This window comes from Engystomops pustulosus, chromosome 1 (genome assembly GCF_040894005.1).
Source record: "Engystomops pustulosus chromosome 1, aEngPut4.maternal, whole genome shotgun sequence".
Taxonomy (NCBI): Eukaryota; Metazoa; Chordata; class Amphibia; order Anura; family Leptodactylidae; genus Engystomops; species Engystomops pustulosus.
This window is the reverse complement of record NC_092411.1, coordinates 299585624-299602043: the sequence shown is the minus strand read 5'-3', so window position 1 is coordinate 299602043 and position 16420 is coordinate 299585624.

Below are 16420 nucleotides of genomic sequence, written 5' to 3'. Positions count from 1 at the left end.
AGTGAACTAGTAGTAGATTAAAGGTGCTGCAGTTAAAACTATGTTAGTTGGATCTTGGCATGGAGCTGGCGCTCCGCTGCCAGGCAAGCTTTCGCCAATTCAAGCCCCTGTATCTAGGCTACTCCCCAAACAGCACTTCTAAGAACCTTTTGTATACGATCAAGTGTAGTAGCGTTCTTATAAGTTTGGGATATGGCGGGTGAGGGGAATGTAAACAGATGCGCAAGAAGCGCTGAAATAATATTGGTAAATGATAAAAGTTTGCCAGTATATTTTGGGGATTACACAGCAGGGTGGCGACAAAGTTAACAAGTTTGATGTGGAATGCCCTGTAATAGCTCTTGGGCGGTGTGCCTTTTATCGCCTAGGCTCAGCAGTTTGAGCACCGCCTGCTGTCGCTTAGCGACGGCACTGATGCTGTGCCTAGAGCTACCGACTGATGGCGCCATGGCCACGGATGGTAATTCGGAGGAGGAGGAGGTGGAGGAGGGGTGGGAGGAGGAGGAGGTATAGTAGGCCTTTGAGACCTGGACCGAGGTAGGCCCTGCAATCCTCGGCGTCGGCAGTATATGACCAGCCCCAGGGTCAGACTCGGTCCCAGCCTGCACCAAGTTAAGTGTAGTAGCGTTCTTATAAGTTTGGGATATGGCGGGTGAGGGGAATGTAAACAGATGCGCAAGAAGCACTGAAATAATATCCCTAAATGGTAAAAGTTTGCCAGTATATTTTGTGGATAACACAGCAGGGTGGCGACAAAGTTAACAACTTTGATGTGGAATCCATGAAAACAACCCAAATTTCTGCCTGACACACCTCGTTTGATAAGGGGACGATTTATGGAGGCAGCTATATGGACGACTTTTGGAGGTAGCAATGGACACAACGTGTGGAGGCTGCTATGGAGACAATTTAATTTGGATAGTGCCTGTATGTGGCAGTCCAAAAAAGTTTTCAAACCAGAGGAGCAGGTAGGTGGCCCTCCAGAAAAATGGAATAGATTGAGTGCCTGTATGTGGCAGTCCAAAAAAGTTTTCAAACCAGAGGAGCAGGTAGGTGGCCCTCCAGAAAAATTGAATAGATTGAGTGCCTGTATGTGGCACTCCCAAAAATTGTTTAAAACAGAGGACCGGGTAGGTGGCCCTCCAGAAAAATTAAATGCATAAAGTACTATAGCTAGAGCCAGTGGGCCCTGTCAAAAAATAGCCAGTTTCCTCTGCTTTGGTGTACAAAGAGGAGGAGAAGGAGGAAAATGAGGAGGAGGAGGAGTGCATAAATTATTCAGGTTGAGCTTCCTTCACCTGGTGGAGATTGGAAATTATGAGAAATCCAGGCTTTATTCATCTTAATAAGCGTCAGCCTGTCAGCACTGTCAGTCGACAGGCGTGTACGCTTATCGGTGATGATGCCACCAGCTGCACTGAAAACCCGCTCGGACAAGACGCTAGCGGCAGGGCAGGCAAGAACCTCCAAGGCGTACAGCGCCAGTTCGTGCCACATGTCCAGCTTTGAAACCCAGTAGTTGTAGGGAGCTGTGTGATCATTTAGGACTATGGTATGGTCAGCTACGTACTCCCTCACCATCTTTCTGTAAAGATCAGCCCTACTCTGCCGAGACTGGGGACAGGTGACAGTGTCTTGCTGGGGTGACATAAAGCTGGCAAAAGCCTTGTAAAGCGTACCCTTGCCAGTGCTGGACAAGCTGCCTGCTCGCCTACTCTCCCTCGCTACTTGTCCCGCAGAACTACGCACTCTGCCGCTAGCGCTGTCAGAAGGGAAATACTGTTTCAGCTTGTGCACCAGGGCCTGCTGGTATTCATGCATTCTCACACTCCTTTCCTCTCCAGGGATGAGAGTGGAAAGATTTTGCTTGTACTGTGGGTCCAGGAGAGTGAATACCCAGTAATCGGTGCTGGAATAAATTCTTTGAACGCGAGGGTCACGGGATAGGCAGCCTAGCATGAAATCTGCCATATGCGCCAGAGTCCCAACTCTCAAGAATTCACTCCCCTCACTGGCCTGACTGTCCATCTCCTCCTCCTCCAACTCCTCTTCTTCTGCCCATACACGCTGAACAGTGAAGGTCTGAGCAATGCTCCCCGCTTGTGTCTCGCCAACATTCTCCTCCTCTTCCTCCTCATCCTCCTCCACCTCCTCCGATATGCGCTGAGAAACAGACCTGAGGGTGCTTTGGCTATCAACAAGGGAATCTTCTTGCCCCGTCTCTTGTGACGAGCGCAAAGCTTCCGACTTCATGCTGATCAGAGAGTTTTTCAACAGGCCAAGCAGCGGGATGGTGAGGCTGATGATGGCGGCATCGCCACTGACCATCTGTGTTGACTCCTCAAAGTTACTCAGCACCTGACAGATATCAGACATCCACGTCCACTCCTCATTGTAGACTTGAGGAAGCTGACTGACCTGACTACCAGTTCTGGTGGAAGTTGACATCTGGCAGTCTACAATCGCTCTGCGCTGCTGGTAAACTCTGGATAACATGGTTAATGTTGAATTCCACCTCGTGGGCACGTCGCACAACAGTCGGTGAGCGGGCAGTTGGAGGCGGCGCTGCGCTGCCCTGAGAGTGGCAGCATCTGTGCTGGACTTCCTGAAATGCGCACAGATGCGGCGCACCTTCGTGAGCAAATCAGACAGATTGGGGTATGTCTTGAGGAAACGCTGAACTATGAGATTTAACACATGGGCCAGGCATGGCACATGTGTCAGTCTGCCGAGTTGCAGAGCCGCCACCAGGTTACGGCCATTGTCACACACAACCATGCCTGGCTTCAGGTTCAGCGGTGCCAGCCACAGATCAGTCTGCGCCGTGATGCCCTGTAATAGTTCTTGGGCGGTGTGCCTTTTATCGCCTAGGCTCAGCAGTTTGAGCACCGCCTGCTGTCGCTTAGCGATGGCACTGCTGCTGTGCCTAGAGCTAGCGACTGATGGCGCCATGCCCACGGATGGTAGTTCGGAGGAGGAGGTGGAGGAGGGGTGGGAGGAGGAGGAGGCATAGTAGGCCTGAAAGACCTGGACCGAGGTAGGCCCCGCAATCCTCGGCGTCGGCAGTATATGACCAGCCGCAGGGTCAGACTTGGTCCCAGCCTCCACCAAGTTAACCCAATGTGCCGTCAGCGATATATAGTGGCCCTGCCAGGCAGCACTCGTCCACGTGTCCGTGGTCAGTTGGACCTTGTCAGAAACGGCGTTGGTCAGGGCACGGATGATGTTGTCTGACACGTGCTGGTGCAGGGCTGGGACGGCACATCGGGAAAAGTAGTGGCGGCTGGGGACCGAATACCGAGGGGCGGCCGCCGCCATGAGGTTGCGAAAGGCCTCGGTCTCTACTAGCCTATAGGGCAGCATCTCCAGGCAAAGCAATCTGGAGATGTGGACATTAAGGGCTTGAGCGTGCGGGTGGGTTGCACTATATTTTCTTTTCCGCTCCAGCGTCTGGGGTATGGAGAGCTGAACGCTGGTGGATGCTGTGGAGGATCGTGGAGGCGACGATGGGGTTTTTGTGCCAGGGTCCTGGGCAGGGGGCTGACTATCAGCTGACACAGGGGAAGGAGCAGTGGTGTGCACGGCCTGAAGTGAATGGGCTTGGTGCCACTGATTCGGGTGTTTAGCATTCATATGCCTGCGCATACTGGTGGTAGTTAAGCTAGTAGTGGTGGAACCCCTGCTGATCCTGGTTTGGCAAAGGTTGCACACCACCGTCCGTCGGTCATCCGGTGTTTCCTTAAAGAACCTCCAGACTTCTGAAAATCTAGCCCTTGCCGCGGGAGCCCTCGCCACGGGAGCTTCACTACGTGACACAGGCGCTGATGCACCTGCTCTGGCCCTGCCTCTCCGTCTGGCCCCACCACTGCCTCTTCCAACCTGTTCTGGTCGAGGACTCTCCTCCGTCTCAGAAGCACTGTGTTCACCCGGCCTCTCAACCCAGCTTGGGTCTGTCACCTCATCATCCTCCGATCCCTCAGTCTGCTCCCCCCTCGGACTTCCTGCCCTGACAACAACTTCACCACTGTCTGACAACCGTGTCTCTTCATCGTCGGACACCTCTTTACACACTTCTTCCACTACGTCAAGAAGGTCATCATCACCCACAGACTGCGACTGGTGGAAAACCTGGGCATCGGAAAATTGCTCAGCAGCAACCGGACAAGTGGTTTGTGACTGTGGGAAGGGTCCAGAAAACAGTTCCTCAGAGTATGCCGGTTCAAATGGCAAATTTTCCTGGGAGGGGGCAGACTGGGGGGGAGGAGGCTGAGGTGCAGGAGCTGGAGGAGTGGCGATTTCGGTGACATGGGTGGACTGCGTGGAAGACTGACTGGTGGACAAATTGCTCGAAGCATTGTCGGCAATCCACTACATCACCTGTTCGCACTGTTCTGGCCTCAACAGTGCTCTACCACGAGTCCCAGTAACTTCAGACATGAACCTAGGGAGTGTAGCTCTGCGGCGTTCCCCTGCTCCCTCATCAGCAGGTGGTGTCTCACCCCGCCCAGGACCACGGCCTCTGACCCCTGCAGTAGTTGGACGCCCACGTCCCCGCCCTCGTCCTCTACCCCTAGCCCTCGGGTTAAACATTTTGAAAATGAAAGTTATAACTTTTTTTTTAACGTTTTTTTGTGTTTTTTTGTGTTTTTTTTTTTTTTGTGTGTTTTTTAGTTTTTAAAACCAAACGATGCTATCCTATTGCTATGGCTATTTTCTAGCCAAGTATGAAAGCACACTGCTATGCCAGATGAGATGACGCTGAGTTATGAAAAAATAAACGTTAAATAAAAAGTAAATGGCAGACTGTGCCTAATTGAAATCAAACCCCTAATAAATTTTCCCACTTTGGTGTTTGAGGTGGATATGTGTGTCACTAACAGCTAAACACAACGGTAGCAAGTCCCCCTGCAAATTCCTCACAATATGGTACTAGCTGCACTACTAGTGCCAGCAAGCCCAGCCACAAGCAAATTAAAAAAAAAAAGTATAACGTTATTGTAGCCCTAAGAAGGACTATTGGGTTCTTGGAGAATCACTCCTGCCTAACAGTAAGCTAATAGAACACCCTAACGCTTTCCCTGACCAGCAGCAGCTCTCTCCCTAGCGGCATCCAGACACAGAATGACGTGAGCAGCGCGGGCAGCGGCTAGTCTATCCCAGGGTCACCTGATCTGGCCAGCCAACCGCTGCTATCGACGTGTAAGGGTACCACGTCATGCTGGGTTTTGTGCAGAGTCTCCTGGCTTGTGATTGGCTCTGTTTCTGGCCGCCAAAAAGCAAAACGGCGGGAGCTGCCATTTTCTCGAGCGGGCGAAGTATTCGTCCGAGCAACGAGCAGTTTCGAGTACGCTAATGCTCGAACGAGCATCAAGCTCGGACGAGCATGTTCGCTCATCTCTAATCTTTACATATTTTTTTCACAATAAAAAGTGATCATAAAATAATCAAAACAAAAATATTATTGTTGTAAAGTACAACAAGCTCTCATCTAGCTTTAAGGACCAAAAGTTAAAAGAGTTATGCTGCTTGGAAAATGGTGATGCAAAAATGATAGATTTATCCCCAGAGTAGGTTTTATTTTACAAAATTAATAAATTTTAAACAAAAATATAGAAATTTGGTATAAACGCAACCGTACACCTGTTGGTGATGCATTCCTCTACAAGACGCCATTTTGGATCAAGCGGCCATTTTAGTCTTAGCGGGGTTCATGCTGACCACTGTCCAGCTAATGTCATGATTCAGCCAATTTTGTGTAATTTGCCTGTAAAAGTTTATCCTTGACACATGTGCAAGACCAAGCCCCCAGCACTATGACCTTTGACTTTTGTTTCCTTTTTTTGACTAAACACCAACACTTCATTTAAGTGTACCTGACTTCTGTTTGAGATGCTGCAGTCTGGCCAGAACTTTATAGATAGCACAGAACACTGGGCTAAAGATAGTTAAGGGAGAATCCCATATGTCTTGATGAGATAAAGCGGAGACGTAAACGGTTATAGAAGAGTTCCATGGGAACTGTTTACAGCTTTTCAACACATGGAGTAACAACCCATTACAAAACAGCTGGGTTGTTACACTGTCTAGTGTACATCTAGTGCACTTTGCCAGCTGTTTTGCACTTTGCCAGGGGGAAACAGAGAGCAGGGTCGTTTCAACTTACTGGGAGGAGATATTACTGAAGTGACTGAAGTGAGTGGCCACATTCTAGGAAACGGAGATCCCCTATAGAGGGCAGGACTAGGGGGTGGTAATGAATGAGGACGTCAGCATGCATACCCTCCCCTAGACAGAGTTAGCTCCTTTCATTGTAGAACTGATGTGGGACTACTCCCCTGATAGCCCAGTGAAGATTAACCCATTCCTAGTCAAGAAAAAGACCCAGAACGAACAGCGGGATACATGCAGGATGGTCCATGACCTCCAAGCTGTCAATGAGTGTACTGAAGCTGTTACCAGTGGTCCCTAACCCACACTGGCAGATGTCCCCGAGAGTGACATATTCTTCACTATAATTGATTTGGCAAATGTTTTTCTCTCTGTGCCCCTACATGAAGATTGCCAGTACCTATTTGCCTTTGCCAATTAAGTATTTCAGTATACCTAGTACAGATTCCCACAAGGGGAGGTAAAACTCACCCAGCCAGTTCTCCATGGCCCTACAGGGAGTATACTGGTAGACTAGCCCCTTACTGGATGATGTTCTTTTACAGTATGTGGATGACCTACTGTTTTGTGCCTCTACAGGTTACAGGTTTGCCAGGATGCATCTACTAAACTTTTATGTTTTCTGTTCCAGAAGGGTTGAAAAGCTTCCAGAGAAAAACTCCATTACTGCCAGGAGAAGGTGGTCTTCCTAGGCTACTGCTTTTCAGCCACAGGCAGACACCTGACAGAGGAAAGAAAGCTGGCAGTCCATAATATGCCCCTGCCCTGAGGCCCTTAGCCTCTTCACATGTTTCTAGGACTGGCCAGCTACTGCAGGTCTGGGATAAGGTCTGCTGCCTCCAGCCTGATGCTGCCCCTTTATTACTGCATTGCCTCTTCCCCATTTGCCCTTAGTCAGGAGGCAATTGATGTATTCCACAGCCTTAAACTACCAAATCCTGTCTGCCCTGGCCCTAGGCACATCCCACTGGATCGAACCTTTTGTTTTGTTTTGCTCTGAGTATCTAAGCTACGCCACAGGTGTCCTAGCCCAGGAACGTGGTGGCCTCCCCAGTGGCCAACCATTAGACCCAGTTTAACTCAGCCATGATGGGAGCCCCTCATGCGTCAGTAGCTACCGCCCAAGCATCTGAGCAATGGCCAGACAGCTCAGACTCCAGTGTGCACTCCTGATGCCCCAGAATGTCACACTGACAAGGTGCACAGCTCTGAACCCTGCCATTCTATCGCTAGTCTTTCAGGATATAGAAAAGTAGGGGAGAGAAGGGTGTTTAACCCAGATGAGTTTTTTTTTCTCGTAGATAGCTCCAGGTCTGCAGGAGAAGACAGAGGGTTTTACACCGGATATGCAGTGGTCAGTTGCGTACATGAGGTAGTACAAGCAGAACCACTTCCTCCACACAGGTCAGCGCAGGAGGTGGAGTGATGGCACTGAGGGAAGCGCTACAGCTGATGGAAGGTAAAAGGGCTAAACATCTATTCTCAAGGTATAGTTCTAAACACGACTATGAACCCATATGGAAGACTAGAGATTTCCTCACCTCTGCAGGGACCTCCTGTAAGCATGGCACACTGATTAAAGAGCTCATTGGTGCTCTCTTACTTTCACAAGACTTGGGGATAATAAAAGTTAAAGCACACACAATTTGGTAACTTCACAAGCCAAGGGCAAGTATGTGCCTGACAGGGTGGCGAAGGCATCTGCACAGATGGAACCCAGAAACTGTCCTGAAGTCTCAGCGGTGAGTTCTGAGTTAAAAAGTTTGATCCACAGGTGTTCCAGTCCCTGGTGACTCAAGTGTCATCAGAAGAGAAGGAAGTGTGTAGGAAAGCTGAAGCCCAGATGCCGATGGGACCTGGATGCTGGGAGAGATGGTGTGCCTGCCCAGAGCCCTGCACCCAACAGTAAGTCAAGTAGCCCATGGACACACACACACACATCCAAAATGGCCATGCTAGTGCTCATAAACCGCCAGTGGTTTTCCCTGAGCATTACTACATCTGGTACATAGGAATACATGTGTGTGTGCATTGATCTCTTTCCAGGGGGGCCAGAAACTTTCCCCTCGACCAAGGCTTCTGCCAGAGCTGCAGCCGAGAAGTTGGTGAGTGATATTTTTCTGCAGGTTTGGACTCCCAGAGACCATAGAGTTCTGTTGCAGAACCCACTTCACTGGACTACCCAGCCCTGCCTACCCAGTATATAGCCTCCAGCTCCTGCATATCCCCAGTTTTTAGCCTACAGCTCTGCTCCCAGTATATAACCTGCAGCCCTTCCCACTGAATATAAAATCTGCAGCCCTGCCCCCCAGTATATAGCCTGCAGCCCTGCTCCCAGTTTTTAACCTGCAACCCTGTCCACCAGGTATATAGCCTGCATCCCTTCCCCCCATTATATAGCCTGCAGCCCTGCCCCCAGTTTATACCCTACAGCTCTTCCCACCCAGGATATTGCCTTCACACCTAGTATATAGCCTGCATCCCTGCCCACCCAGTATATAGCCTTCAGCCCTGCTCCCAGTCTTTAGCCTGCAACCCTGCCCACCAGGTATATAGCCTGCACCCCTTCCGCCCCATTATTTAGCCTGCAGCCCTGCCCCCAGTATATAGCCTGCAGCCCTTCCCACCCAGTATATAGCCTGCAGCCCTGCCCCAGTATATAGCCTGCAGTCCTGCTCCCAGTTTTTAGCCTGCAACCCTGTCCACCAGGTATATAGCCTGCAGCCCTTCCCCTCATTAAATAGGCTGCAGCTCTGCCGCCAGTTTTTAGCCTGCAGCCCTGCCCACCCAGTATATAGCCTGCCACCCTTCACACCTAGTATATAGCCTGCATCCCTGCCCACCCAGTATATAGCCTTCAGCCCTGCTCCCAGTTTTTAGCCTGCAACCCTGCCCACCAGGTATATAGCCTGCACCCCTTCTGCCCCATTATTTAGCCTGCAGCCCTGCCCCCAGTATATAGCCTGCAGCCCTTCCCACCCATTATATAGCCTGCAGCCCTTCCCCCCACTATATAGCCTCCTGCGTTGCCGTCAATTTTTAGCCTGCAGCACTGCCCACCCAGTATATAGCATGCAGCCCTTCCCAACCAGTATATAGCCTGCAGCCCTTCCCCCCACTATATAGCCTGCAGCGCTGCCACCATGTTTTAGCCTACAGCCCTTCTCACCCAGTATATAGCCTGCAGCCCTGCACACCCAGTATATAACCTGCAGCCATGTCCTCCCCCCGTTTTTATAGCTTATAGCCACCAATCTCAGCATAAAGCCTGTAGGCACTTAGGAATAAGTGTACTCACCTACTGACGCCCCCCGACATATCCTCTTACATCCATTGATGCTCCGGTCTCGTATGCATGCCCTACATAATCCATTGCAGTGAGCATGACGTCAGTCACCAGCTGAAATCATAGTGTTTGCCGCTGTCAGCACACACAATACAACGTCATGATGCTTGCGACGGATCACACAGGGACAAGGAGACAAGGAGCCGTTGCCAGAGGGGGGGGGGGGGGATTGTGCGTATATGCATACGCTTACATGCAGGATCTTTCAAAACAAGTGCGGGGGGCTGGGGGTTGGTGTGATTGTGCCAGGGGCAGAGGTGGAAGATCTGTAGGTGCCATGGTCATGTTTCAATATTTATTTAAATATTAAAATTTCCAATTTTTATTTTTACATATTTTCAAATTGATTAAAAAGATTCAGTATTCAAGATGAAAGAAATTAAAGTTTTTTCAGAATCTACCTGCTCTGTCAATAGAAAAATAAAATAATATATAAGATAAAATATCTTAAAATAAAGTATAATAAAATAAGATAATATAAAAGTATTAAAAAATGAGTAAATTTATGTCTATACCTAAAGGATAGAAATTTAATGTTAATTATGTTATATTGGTAAGGGTAGAAATGTTCAGTGTAAAAGCTTGATGCTAGAAGTGTGTCAATTAGTGATAGAAACCCAAATAAGCGCAATAGTAACAAAAATCTCATTCTGCAAGAATCAAGCTGTATATGGCGCCATCAACAAAGAAAAACCAAAACTGGCGTCAGAAACCATTTACAAAAATGGAATCTATTTCAGTAAAGAGATAACTCAGCATTCATACAACATTGGAGATAAATGCATGATTATTTACATCACAAGTAATCCACATAGTTTGAAATGTCGGTCAAATTCTGACCTTCCTTAGAAAACGGATTGCTGGAGGGCGAAAAGTAGAGTAAATGTGTAGGCCAGTCCGTGGCACTATTGATATGTGGTGTCTGGAGAAACACGGAGCTTACTGCATGTAAAGGAACGAGCGTCAAACTATATGGATTTCTCGTTACTATTGGATCGGCGTGGTGCCCTACTCGGGCACCTTCTGGAGTGATGTGTACTGGTATATTCTATTGTATTCACTCACATCAAGTTATGTGTGCAGAAACCTCAGAAAGGATAGACATTGTATTTTTGTTCCTATAAGACGATAAAAAGATTAAAAAAAATCGTAAATGCAGTTTTATTGGTTTGAAGGCTGCAATATTAAAATGAGGTCGATTTCCGATGGCGGGCTCAAAGTTCCAAATTGTTTAAAACTAGAGATGAGCGAGCACTAAAATGCTCGGGTACTCGTTATTCGAGACGAACTTTTCCCGATGCTCGAGTGCTCGTTTCGAGTAACGAGCCCCATTGAAGTCAATGGGAGACTCGAGCATTTTTCAAGGGGACCAAGGCTCTGCACAGGGAAGCTTGGCCAAACACCTGGGAACCTCAGAAAAGGATGGAAACACCACGGAAATGGACAGGAAACAGCAGGGGCAGCATGCATGGATGCCTCTGAGGCTGCTTAATCGCACCATTATGCCAAAATTATGGGGAACAGCATGGCCATGACAGAGTGACCGAATGAGGCTAGATAGCATCTAAAACATGCAATAATTGACCCTGACACTATAGGGGACGGCATGCAGAGGCAGCGGCAGCAGCGGCAGGCAAGAGAGTGTCATGGCGACATACCCTAAATGGACTCAGGCTTAAAACCAATGGGTGGCAGAGAGGAACCAAAGGAGGTGAGCAAGAAGCGCTCAAATAATATCGGTACATGATAAAAGTTTGCCAGTATATTTTGTGGATTACACAGCAGGGTGGCGACAAAGTTAACATGGAAGCCATGAAAACAACCCAAAATTCTGCCTGACACAGCTCGTTTGATAAGGGGACCATGTATGGAGGCAGTGAACTAGTAGTAGATTAAAGGTGCTGCAGTTAAAACTATGTTAGTTGGATCTTGGCATGGAGCTGGCGCTCCGCTGCCAGGCGAGCTTTTGCCAATCCAAGCCCCTGTCTCTAGGCTACTCCCCAAACAGCATTTCTAAGAACCTTTTGTATAAGATCAAGTGTAGTAGCGTTCTTATAAGTTTGGGATATGGCGGGTGAGGGGAATGTAAACATCTGCGCAAGAAGCGCTGAAATAATATCCGTAAATGAAAAAAGTTTTCCAGTATATTTTGTGGCTTACACAGCACGGTGGCGACAAAGTTAACAAGTTTGATGTGGAATGCCCTGTAATAGCTCTTGGGCGGTGTGCCTTTTATCACCTAGGCTCAGCAGTTTGAGCACCGCCTGCTGTCGCTTAGCGACGGCACTGCTGCTGTGCCTAGAGCTACCGACTGATGGCGCCATGCCCACGGATGGTAATTCGGAGGAGGAGGAGGTGGAGGTGGAGGAGGGGTGGGAGGAGGAGGAGGCATAGTAGGCCTGAAACACCTGGACCAAGGTAGGCCCCGCAATCCTCGGCGTCGGCAGTATATGACCAGCCGCAGGGTCAGACTCGGTCCCAGCCTCCACCAAGTTAACCCAATGTGCCGTCAGCGATATATAGTGGCCCTGCCCGGCAGCACTCGTCCACGTGTCCGTGGTCAGGTGGACCTTGTCAGAAACGGCGTTGGTCAGGGCACGGATTATGTTGTCTGACACGTGCTGGTGCAGGGCTGGGACGGCACATCAGGAAAAGTAGTGGCGGCTGGGGACCGAATACCGAGGGGCGGCCGCCGCCATGAGGCTGCGAAAGGCCTCGGTCTCTACTAGCCTATAGGGCAGCATCTCCAGGTTTAGCAATCTGGAGATGTGCACATTAAGGGCTTGGGCGTGCGGGTGGGTTGCACTATATTTGCGTTTCCGCTCCAGCGTCTGGGGTATGGAGAGCTGAACGCTGGTGGATGCTGTGGAGGATCGTGGAGGCGACGATGGGGTTTTTGTGGCAGGGTCCTGGGCAGGGGGCTGACTATCAGCTGACACAGGGGAAGGAGCAGTGGTGTGCACGGCCGGAGGTGAACGGGCTTGGTGCCACCGATTCGGGTGTTTAGCATTCATATGCCTGCGCATACTGGTGGTAGTTAAGCTATTAGTGGTGGAACCCCTGCTGATCCTGGTTTGGCAAATGTGGCACACCACAGTCCGTCGGTCATCCGGTGTTTCCTTAAAGAACCTCCAGACTTCTGAAAATCTAGCCCTCGCCGCAGGAGCCCTCGCCACGGGAGCTTCACTAGTTGACACATTTGGCGCTGATGCACCAGCTCTGGCCCTGCCTCTCCGTCTGGCCTTACCATTGCCTCTTCCAACCTGTTCTGGTCGAGGACTCTCCTCCGTCTCAGAAGCACTGTGTTCACCCGGCCTCTCAACCCAGCTTGGGTCTGTCACCTCATCATCCTCCGATCCCTCAGTCTGCTCCCCCCTCGGACTTCCTGCCCTGACAACAACTTCCCCACTGTCTTACAACCGTGTCTCCTCATCGTCGGACACCTCTTTACACACTTCTTCCAGTACGTCAACAAGGTCATCATCACCCACAGACTGCGACTGGTGGAAAACCTGGGCATCGGAAAATTGCTCATCAGCAACCGGACAAGTGGTTTGTGACTGTGGGAAGGGTCCAGAAAACAGTTCCTCAGAGTATGCCGGTTCAAATGGCAAATTTTGCTGGGAGTTTTGCAGACTGGGGGGGAGGAGGCTGAGGTGCAGGAGCTGGAGGAGTGCCGATTTCGGTGACATGGGTGGACTGCGTGGAAGACTGACTGGTGGACAAATTGCTCGAAGCATTGTCGGCAATCCACGACATCACCTGTTCGCACTGTTCTGGCCTCAACAGTGCTCTACCACGAGTCCCAGTAACTTCAGACATGAACCTCGGGAGTGTAGCTCTGCGGCGTTCCCCTGCTCCCTCATAAGCAGGTGGTGTCTCACCCCGCCCAGGACCACTGCCTCTGACCCCTGCAGTAGTTGGACGCCCACGTCCCCGCCCTCGTCCTCTACCCCTAGCCCTCGGGTTAAACATTTTGAAAATGAGAGGTATAACTTTAATTTTTTTTTTTACTTTTTTTTGTATTTTTTTTTTTTTTGTGTGTTTTTTAGTTTATAAAACCAAACGATGCTATCCTATTGCTATGGCTATTTTCTAGCCAAGTATGAAAGCACACTGCTATGCCAGATGAGATGACACTGAGTTATTAAAAAAATAAACGTAAAATAAAAAAGGAAATGGCAGACTGTGCCTAATTGAAATCCAACCCCGGGCCCTAATAAATTTTCCCACTTCGGTCTTTGCGATGGAGAGGTGCGTCACTAAGCGCAAAACACAGTGGTCGCAAGTCTCACTCCAAATTGCTCACAATTTGCTAGTAGATGCACTGCAGCAACTACAGCCACCAGCAGATCAACCAGAAATCAAATATATATAACGCTACTGTAGGCGTAAGTAAGCCGTTTGGATTCTCCTATGGCTATTTTCTAGCCAAGTATTAAAGCACACTACTATGCCAGATGAGATGACGCTGAGTTATGAAAAAAATAAACGTAAAATAAAAAGGGAAATGGCAGACTGTGCCTAATTGAAATCCAAACCCGGGCCCTAATAAATTTTCCCACTTCGGTCTTTGCGATGGAGAGGTGCGTCACTAAGCGCAAAACACAGTGGTCGCAAGTCTCACTCCAAATTGCTCACAATTTGCTAGTAGATGCACTGCAGCAACTACAGCCACCAGCAGATCAACCAGAAATCAAATATATATAACGCTACTGTAGGCGTAAGTAAGCCATTTGGATTCTCCTATGGCTATTTTCTAGCCAAGTATTAAAGCACACTACTATGCCAGATGAGATGACGCTGAGTTATGAAAAAAATAAACGTAAAATAAAAAGGGAAATGGCAGACTGTGCCTAATTGAAATCCAACCCCGGGCCCTAATAAATTTTCCCACTTCGGTCTTTGCGATGGAGAGGTGCGTCACTAAGCGCAAAACACAGTGGTCGCAAGTCTCACTCCAAATTGCTCACAATTTGCTAGTAGATGCACTGCAGCAACTACAGCCACCAGCAGATCAACCAGAAATCAAATATATATAACGCTACTGTAGGCGTAAGTAAGCCGTTTGGATTCTCCTATGGCTATTTTCTAGCCAAGTATTAAAGCACACTACTATGCCAGATGAGATGACGCTGAGTTATGAAAAAAATAAACGTAAAATAAAAAGGGAAATGGCAGACTGTGCCTAATTGAAATCCAACCCCGGGCCCTAATAAATTTTCCCACTTCGGTCTTTGCGATGGAGAGGTGCGTCACTAAGCGCAAAACACAGTGGTCGCAAGTCTCACTCCAAATTGCTCACAATTTGCTAGTAGATGCACTGCAGCAACTACAGCCACCAGCAGATCAACCAGAAATCAAATATATATAACGCTACTGTAGGCGTAAGTAAGCCGTTTGGATTCTCCTATGGCTATTTTCTAGCCAAGTATTAAAACACACTACTATGCCAGATGAGATGACGCTGAGTTATGAAAAAAATAAACGTAAAATAAAAAAGGAAATGGCAGACTGTGCCTAATTGAAATCCAACCCCGGGCCCTAATAAATTTTCCCACTTCGGTCTTTGCGATGGAGAGGTGCGTCACTAAGCGCAAAACACAGTGGTCGCAAGTCTCACTCCAAATTGCTCACAATTTGCTAGTAGATGCACTGCAGCAACTACAGCCACCAGCAGATCAACCAGAAATCAAATATATATAACGCTACTGTAGGCGTAAGTAAGCCGTTTGGATTCTCCTATGGCTATTTTCTAGCCAAGTATTAAAGCACACTACTATGCCAGATGAGATGACGCTGAGTTATGAAAAAAATAAACGTAAAATAAAAAGGGAAATGGCAGACTGTGCCTAATTGAAATCCAACCCTGGGCCCTAATAAATTTTCCCACTTCGGTCTTTGCGATGGAGAGGTGCGTCACAAAGCGCAAAACACAGTGGTCGCAAGTCTCACTCCAAATTGCTCACAATTTGCTAGTAGATGCACTGCAGCAACTACAGCCACCAGCAGATCAACCAGAAATCAAATATATATAACGCTACTGTAGGCGTAAGTAAGCCGTTTGGATTCTCCTATGGCTATTTTCTAGCCAAGTATTAAAGCACACTACTATGCCAGATGAGATGACGCTGAGTTATGAAAAAAATAAACGTAAAATAAAAAGGGAAATGGCAGACTGTGCCTAATTGAAATCCCACCCCGGGCCCTAATAAATTTTCCCACTTCGGTCTTTGCGATGGATATGTGCATCACTAAGCGCAAAATACAGTGGTCGCAAGTCTCACTCCAAATTGCTCACAATTTGCTAGTAGATGCACTGCAGCAACTACAGCCACCAGCAGATCAACCAGAAATCAAATATATATAACGCTACTGTAGGCGTAAGTAAGCCGTTTGGATTCTCCTATGGCTATTTTCTAGCCAAGTATTAAAGCACACTACTATGCCAGATGAGATGACGCTGAGTTATGAAAAAAATAAACGTAAAATAAAAAGGGAAATGGCAGACTGTGCCTAATTGAAATCCAACCCCGGGCCCTAATAAATTTTCCCACTTCGGTCTTTGCGATGGATATGTGCATCACTAAGCGCAAAATACAGTGGTCGCAAGTCTCACTCCAAATTGCTCACAATTTGCTAGTAGATGCACTGCAGCAACTACAGCCACCAGCAGATCAACCAGAAATCAAATATATATAACGCTACTGTAGGCGTAAGTAAGCCGTTTGGATTCTCCTATGGCTATTTTCTAGCCAAGTATTAAAGCACACTACTATGCCAGATGAGATGACGCTGAGTTATGAAAAAAATAAACGTAAAATAAAAAGGGAAATGGCAGACTGTGCCTAATTGAAATCCAACCCCGGGCCCTAATAAATTTTCCCACTTCGGTCTTTGCGATGG